Source organism: Poecilia reticulata, linkage group LG8 (genome assembly GCF_000633615.1).
Source record: "Poecilia reticulata strain Guanapo linkage group LG8, Guppy_female_1.0+MT, whole genome shotgun sequence".
Lineage (NCBI taxonomy): Eukaryota > Metazoa > Chordata > Actinopteri > Cyprinodontiformes > Poeciliidae > Poecilia > Poecilia reticulata.
The window spans coordinates 4,279,076-4,287,870 of NC_024338.1; positions in this window are offsets into that span (position 1 = coordinate 4,279,076).

The following is an 8,795-nucleotide window of genomic DNA, read 5'->3' on the forward strand; positions in this document are numbered from 1 at the left end:
ATCCATCCATCCATCCATCCATCCATCCATCCATCCATCCATCCATCCATCCATCCATCCATCCATCCATCCATCCATCCATCCATCCATCCATCCAATGCTAATTTTTTGAGACAGGGATTTTGGGTTTTCATGAGCTGTATGCCAAAATCATCAGTATTAAAACAATAAAAGACCTGAAATATTTCAGTTGGTGTGCAATGAATCTAAAATTATGACAGTTTAATTTTTATCATTACATTATGGAAAATAATGAACTTTATCGCAATATGCACATTTTTTGAGAAGGACCTGTATATATGAACAGACCCCTGTTGGTTGGAACAGTGTGTGTGTGTGCGTGTGCATGTGTGTGTTTGTCAGTGTGTGAGCTCTGTTACTGGGGCGTGCCATTCCGGACTGCACTGGCCCAACCAGTCAGACTTGAACCAGGGTGTATTTACTCTTTACTGAAAAATGTCCCTGTGTCACAGTGATTCTACAACACTGCACATTGGTGAAAATATACCACTAAAACAGTAAAAGTTAAGTCAAAGCACTTTAAAGGTCCCATTACAAACACTTCCTCCAATTATTACACCAGTCAGATTCATAAGCTCACGTGGATGTTTAAACACTGATTGGATTAAAGTTTCCCTGTGCAAAATCTCCCATCCTGCACCGAGCACAGAGACTGAGATGGGATGAAGGACTCTGTTCTAACAGGAAGAGACTTCCACAGAATAGGAAGTAGGATATTTGGCCATTGGCTTTGAGCGGCTGGGGGTCAAGAGGTCAAAAGAGAGAGTTTTCGGTTTTTAAGTTGTGGAACCTCACCTAGCAATACTGTGATACTTCATTTATTTTTTAATGTGTATTAACTTAATTATTTTTCACATTCTGTGAAAAAAAGAAAACAGGTCATTCAACTTTTAAAAAGTTAGTATGTTACAAGTTATCAATTTAAGTTTATCCAAGTAATTGTGTTAAGCTTATTAAGTTGTCATGTTAAACAATGTAAATGAATTCAGTTTGATGAACTTACTTTGACGTAACAAATTAACTCAATTTTATTTAAGTTGGAGCTCCATTCTGTCCTTTCAGTGTATTGTGTTTGAGATGTGGCATGTGGGTTTCCAGCTCACATGTGTCCTACTAGTATAATTAAACCTAGACTATAATTTTGCATGAATTTAAAATTTTCCCCAGTCATTGCAACGTTTTTTTCCAAATCTGACCAATTTCCATAATGTTTTCTACATTTCCTCTTCTTTTTGACCAATTACTGCAACTCAGCTGAATTTGGACCAATCCCCTAACCTCCTTCTAGTTTAACTTCCTGTTAATGACGTCTTTTGAAAACTGAACCTGCAAGAAGAAAGTGTCACACTTAGAAGTGTGACGCTAAGCTGTAACATTTGCCTTATTTTATTTTTTTGCAAAGCCCATTTTGAGAGGATCTGCAGGATTTGCTTCTACTGTGTAAACACTTCATGTTAACTTGAACAACCAATATGTTCTGCTTTTTGCACTTTAAAATCTCCTCAGGTCAGGATTTAATTTGTATTGAGGTGCTACTTCAAGAAGGTACTTGAAAATGTTACTTCCGATTTAAATATTAATGTTAAACCAGCTATGTTATGCTATGTTAAAATCCTGTCTTTTCTTTGAAAAGCAATTTAATTATTTTTGTAAGATCATATTATAGCAACAGTAAAACTTTGCAAATTTGACTGCAACTTTTTGAAAAAAGTGCCACAAAATTTGTAATTTCAAGCCACAACCATTGTAAAAAAAAAAAAAAAAAAAAAGGAAAAACAATGCAACATCCTGGGTGGACTGATTTATGGCAGCTCTGGCCTCCCGTACATTATGCCAATAATTTACGGAATGCCACACCTGCGACACTGTTCCAAGAGTTGAAATTAAGAATCAATGTGAGAAATTTGATTCTGCTTGGATATAAAAATTCGCTTGAAAGTTCCTTTATAAAGGCGATGTACACTTCGTCCTTGGTAGTGCTGCTTGCACAGTCTCTACACCACCATCACTTTGCTGCCATCGTAGGATGCAGAAGAAAAGCAGGTAAATGACACCGTAGATGCAGCGATCATGTTGCAGCAGTAGGAGGAGGAAATATTGGCAAATGGCCCCAGGTTGGATGGTGGGCCTGGCACTCTGTTCCTTTGCAGCACACTTTCTGTTTGGTGTAAATATCAAGTCCGTTCAAGTCAAAGGGATCAAGTTAAAGTGAAGCAATCACCAGGTAGTAAAGTCAAAGTCAAATTGAGAGTGTTTTATGCAGCAAGTCGAGTCTAAAGTCATTAAATTTGTGTCTCCAACCAGACTGGATTCTAAGCCACATGACTCAAAAGAGCATTTTCCTACTTCTGCTCTTATGTTTCTGTTCTCTGTGCATTTTGGTTTTGGCTCTGCTCATCTGAAGCTTTCCCCCTTTGGTTTGCACATCCTTCTGTGTAATTTAGTCTCCTTTCCTCTCTCTCCTTCACACACTCCCACCGCAGCTCACCTGGTTTCAGTGTTGTTCTCCACCCTTGCCTCAGTATGTCAGCTCCCTGGTTTTCATTGTAACTTTCTAGATTCTTCCGTTACACTCCTCTGGGTTAAATGATCTGCTCTCCTCATGTTAAACCTGAAGAGCCTTCTTGTTTAAAGTTTCTAAAGTCTCCACCAGAGACTGTTTCTGCTTTTGGGTCCTCCTCTACCATACATCCATATTAGATCCAATATGGGCCATGTTTCAGCTGTCAGGCAGATGGCCACAACCTTTGACCCCAGAATAATTTTACAGACAGTGAGTTCCTGATTTATTCAACAGCCTCACTAACAACTGTGGCTCTGCGGGTAGGGTAGTCGTCTTGTGATCGGAAGGTTGTAGGTTCGATTCCAGCTTCCTCCTCGATGTGCCCCTGGGCAAGGCACTCAACCCTAAATTGCCTACTGAGCTGCGTATCGGTGTATAAATGTGTGAGCGTTTGTGAGTGCGAATGGGTGAATGTGACTCTAGTGTAAAAGCGCTTTGAGTGGTCAAAAATGATCGGATAAAGCGCTATATAAGTTCAGTCCATTTAACAGAGTAGTCTCTTCATGTTCCCTAGAATCACTTGTAACCATTGCTATTAGCCCAAAATTTGGGGCTTGTGGGGACGAGGGGCTCAAGGCTCAATATAAGCAGCCTCTGAGCATTTACAAATAGGCTGATAGTTTCCAGCATTTAATCTTAATCCTTTGGAGTTTGGTGAAACTACCCATGGACAAAGTCCGCCAATCTGCTCTGTCTTGGCACACATTATAGCTAATGTGTGCTAAGTGTACAAAACGACGCACAGAACTCTAGTCCCAGGGAAGTTTTGTCTAAAATCTGCCAACCAGATGGATGCACATTAGCTGCATTTCCACTGACCACAGAATTGCTCATTTAAAAAATAAACTCTCGTTTTGGCACTTTCGGATGTACAGAAACTGGATTATCTTGCAAAACTGCAATGAAAACACTTGTTTCATATCAAACAAGTCACAGGACCAACAACGAGATGTTGCCACTGACAACAGTTCTACAACACTGCACATTGGAAAAGGAGACAACAGGACGTGGTAGGAGGATTGTGGTGTGGCATGTTTTTCAATGGCTTATCATGCGAACAAGCTAATTTACGTGTGATTTTAATTTCATTTCTTATTTAATGGAAACACTGCAATTGCAAAACTGTCTTTTCTTGACATTAGCAGAATATATGCAAAGTTTTAAACACATTTGTAATGGAAACACGGCTAGTGTTACGTCAAACCCTCAAGTCTTGAAGTCAACCAACCCTTACATTAGATTAGTGTGACTTCCTCGTGTTGCAGCTGAAAGGCATGGCAGTGGTGGGTTGACTCCAACCTTCCTTGTTTTCTCACTGTGGGTTTTATTAGTACTTCCTGTGTCTTTGTCTGTTTTCTCTAATCTTGAATGTATGTGCTATTAACATGGAGCACTGTTAAAGAAGATTTTTTTGTCTCCTTTGGGTCAGACAATAAAGTATCTAATTGTTGTCTGAGTTCAGTCCATTTCACAGTTTAACTAGCAGCACTTAGCTACTATGTATTTACTTTATTCCACCCTAAAGTTCAAAACATTATGTGCGAGAACAGGGAAATTTGTTCTTTTAGTAATTTCTAGAAAGACCTGAATACTGTCAGCAGTCACTCTTTCCTGGATCTGAATGATTGGAAAGTTCCCCAGAGAAGGCAGTGTTTATCCAACAGTTCCTGTTTCCATCCCACATCACAGATCCTGCAGAGTCATTTGACTGCAGGCTCCTGAACCATGGAAACAATGAGCATTATCAGCTGGAGGCAGGACAACCTCGCAAAGTTTGTTTGCGTGTGTGTGTGTGTGTTTCCTTATTCTCATGTTTGGTTTAGAACATCTACAGTTTGATTGTAGAATCAATTTTTGTTGTCGTTGACACTTGTAAACAGGAACAGGAACAGGGAATCAATCTGACAGCTGTATGTTGGAACCTGTCATACATTGTTAGTGTGGATCCTGGGCAATAAATCCATTAAATAAATTTTTGGGTTTTGAGGATTTAATTTTTAAAATATCTGGATTTTTTTTCTTTACCAATGCTCTCCTTGTGTCCAATAGCTCAGAGTGATGTCAACATGCCCAAGGCTGCCATCTTGTTTGACAAGCGTGGTTTACAGATTCTATTTATTTGGACTTTGAATTCAGGTCAACTCTACGGTGGAATAATATTGCCAGGTTAAGCTTTTTTTTTAAATTGCAAAAATACAGTCACTTATACGACAATGAAGTCATAATAATACAGAAATAAAGTTATAATATTATGTAATATCTGAAAATTGACTTTTTTAACTTTACATCATGTTTTAATCTTATTCCATCATCAGAAACATACCTGGAGCGTTACCTTGCATGTTGGGGTTCCTTAATCTCCATGGCAACCATTCAGCTGTGCAAAACACCTGAAGGCGGGGCTAATTGACTCCTAAAGGCGGAGTTTCAAAAAGAGCTGAGTTTTTAAAGAGACAGAAGCGCAATTTCAAGGTGCTAAATTACAAAGTCAAATTTCTTTTAAGTCACATTTCATATATACAGCATTTTTATAATAACTGAAGGTAACATAGTTGGTAGATTTTGCTAGCAGTATGTGCCAGGAAAGTACATAATACCCCCTTTAGAACGAGACAGAGGGTCTGCCTGAGGAATAAAACTAGAAATTGGTTTTGCAGGAAAGGAGCCTGATGACTGAAATGCCGGCCTCCCATTCTACATTTAGAACCAGCAGTACATGAAAAGGCATATCCGCAATCTGAGAGCAAAGTTGTCATAAAAGGTATTCTCCATTATTAAGAACGATTCCTGTTACCTTTCCTAGATTGACAGCAACCGTTGTTCCACCAGTGTCATTGCTGATCTGTTTCCTGCTTCACAATTTGTTCCAGACCAAGATCATTTGAAACTCTTTTACCTTTTCATTTATAATATTTGCTGGGCTAACTACCCAAAAGTAGATAGAAAAGCATTGCATAATTGATGGAAAGGAATGTAACATTGCATTTACAATGACAGTAAACATTTCAGAGCCAGGCCAGATTTTAGAGAGGCAGTCGAGCGCAGAGGGGGCTGATTGTTGTGTTGGCCTTGTGAAACGTCTGTATCTGTCCCTGATTGAAATTATCTGACACTGTTCTACACAGGTAATGGTGATAATGTCTCCCCCCACCCACTTTCAGCATCATCGTTACATTCTTCCACTCCTCTACTGATAGTACAACGAAAGTCAATGAATGTGTCAGATCAATGGAGAAAACAGTCCACTGTGCTTAAACATTAACAACATGCCTAACCCTTCCTGCAAATATACCTGCAGCTTTGAACCACATGAGAGAAACTCTGTTTATGGATGAATGGAAACCAGAAAGCAGAGTAAATATGTTTAACAGTGAACTCAGCATAAAGAAATCTAATAGTTGTTGCTCAGGGCAATGCTTGAGAAGGTGACACAACTCCATCATGGGCTGTTTAAAAAAGACCTACATTTCATTAGTGGGTTAAAATGGGAACCATCGACATTGAAATAGGATGTGAGCTGCTGCAAATGAATGGAAGCTCTAGGACAAGGTGTAGCCTGATCCGGGAGCTCTACAATGGCTGGAATGTGTCTCAGCTGCTGAACTGGTCCAGCAGGATTACAACTGGAAGCACAGAGATGATTCAGGCCAGGCTGTCAGTACTGTCTGGGAGACAGACATACAGTGAGACAGGATAAAATGTGGACATGGTCTGATAACAAGGTAGTGAGGATATTGAGATAAAGCTCAGACCCTGTTGAGATAAAGTGCCTTGAATAAATATTCATACTGTTCAAAGATTTCCTTGTTAATTATGCTGCAGCTATAAACTTGAATGTATTTTGCTGGAGATTTCTTCTCTAAACCTACTAACAACTGCAACATGAATGTTTCTCTAACCGAATAAATGGGTTTAGATCATTTATGAAACAAGGTAAATAAAACATCCTACAACATTTTCGCGATACTAAGCTAGCTTCTCCACTACCTAAACCGTTCCAAGCTAAAAGTATAAAAATAAAAGCACTTCCGGTTCAGTTTACGCATAATTTATTAACTTCCAATACTTGTCATCTATGCTTTAAAGCTACAGTATGTAACTTTTATAAAGAAATGTATATTTTATTTATTTGATGAAATTGTACCTATGTTGTGACAGTACGGTATGAGACAGATGATCCATGAAAAAAATAGCCTTTTCCCAGTACTAACTAGAAACAACCAATCCGAGCCAGGAGGAGGGGCAAGGCGTTGTCAGTCATGGCTGTGTGCACACCGCTGCCCCTTTTACCTCTACTCTATTTGCTCTTTGCTATACTGCAGTTAGCATAGCTTATCATAAAGGCTAAGGCTAGTTAGGATGGTTTTTCTGTAAAGGTGGGATGTTTCTTCGACATTCGCACTCAACTTTCTGGCACTTTGAAGAGGTTATGATGCTGGGCGATGGTGTAATAAATCTGTATTTGGTTTTTAATACAGAGAAAACCAAATACTTTCACTGATCCACTTGTAGCTCTGGCATCCTTGAAGAAAATACAAAATGGCAGATTTGCAAAACTGATCCATGATCTTGTTTATCGGTTCTGCAGTGAATACTGTGACGTTACCATAAAAAAATTTAAAAAATGGAAAAAAGAAAACTGAATGGACTGAGAAATATGACCTAAATAGAAAATAAACATATCTATGTAGCAACAGGAAAGTATAAATTCATTTTCTGCTCTCCCAGAGACACAAAGTACACAACAAAATTTATTTAAGGGGTAAAAAGTTAATCTTGCATGATACATCCTTGCTAATAAATGAAATTATCCTTTTTTTTATCAATTCAAACATTTAACAAAAAGCAGAAACATCTGTAACACTTTTTCACAACACTGTACCTGACTGTGAAAACATATGGACAGGGAAATGAGTGGCATATTGCTTTAAGGAAGCAACATATTTCCAAAGCAACACTGTAGGATTAATTAAACAGCTTAATGAACATATGTTTATATTGAATAGATGGCATTTAAAAACTAGTGTTTGCTGGTGTGACAAACAAAAATATCCAGGGCTTGGTTATGCCCATACTCCGCATTCCTTTGTAAGGTGTGACATTGACAGGTGTGTCTGGCTCTCGTCCAAGTTTTTCTACCTGCAGCAGCTCATCCAGTGCTGGAATGACAAGTTTGATACCCATGGAGCTTAAAAAGGCATTGTTTCACAGGGTGGTGCAGTGAAACAAAACAGTGACTGGCGTGGAGTTTTGTGTTTTGCAGTTTCATGACTTGTTCAGGTAGCTCTTGTTTTCCAGTATGTTGCCATGGTATTATTAACATTTTCCAGACGGAATCCCCATTTTTATTGATCGTTAGGTTAGTGGGAAACAGCTGACACCCAACAAGTGTTTGGATTGTACAATGCGAGACAAATAGCCGACTTTCTGACCCACAACAGTGCAAAGTGCATTCTTTAAATGAATCTGGCATTTAATTTCACTATTATTTTTTGCAGAATCACAGACTATTTATATAATGACAACAGATGGTTTGGGGTTTACGCTCTGTTCTTGGCCAAGCTCATTTCTACGTTTGTTATGACATCATTAGTGTAAGACAGTAGTACATCAGAGCAAGGTTATTTTATAAATAACTTTCAAGTTCCCTTGAAAAGTGATTCATTGTGACTAATCACAATACATTTTTAAAACAGATTTGCAATTAATTAGTTCATTTTTTTTATCAATCAACAGCCCTAGTATACATACTGTACACCTACAAGACAGTGTCTTGTCAAAATAACTCTTTGACCATCAGATGCAAATCACTTGTTTCTCTACAGTTAGAGCAGGACAGGGCGTATGCAGACACGGCCTTTAAACAGTAGGTGTGGCCCACCATTCAGGTTTTAAACAAACACATTTCTACTATGAGATATGCATTTGGCATTTGCACACAGACTCATTCGCTCTCTCTCTCACACACACACACCCACCCACACACACACACACACGCACACACACACGCACGCACGCACGCACGCACGCACACACACACACACACAAGCAGAAATTCCTAAGGGACAACACTCACGTTCAACTTAAAACGATGCCCTGCCCTTCTGCTACTCTGCATTTTTGACATATTATGCAGGTAACCAGGTAACCCCACCTTGAATCTATCAGTTCCTCCTGCAGAGGAGTATCTGTCCTTAAGTGAGAATGAGCT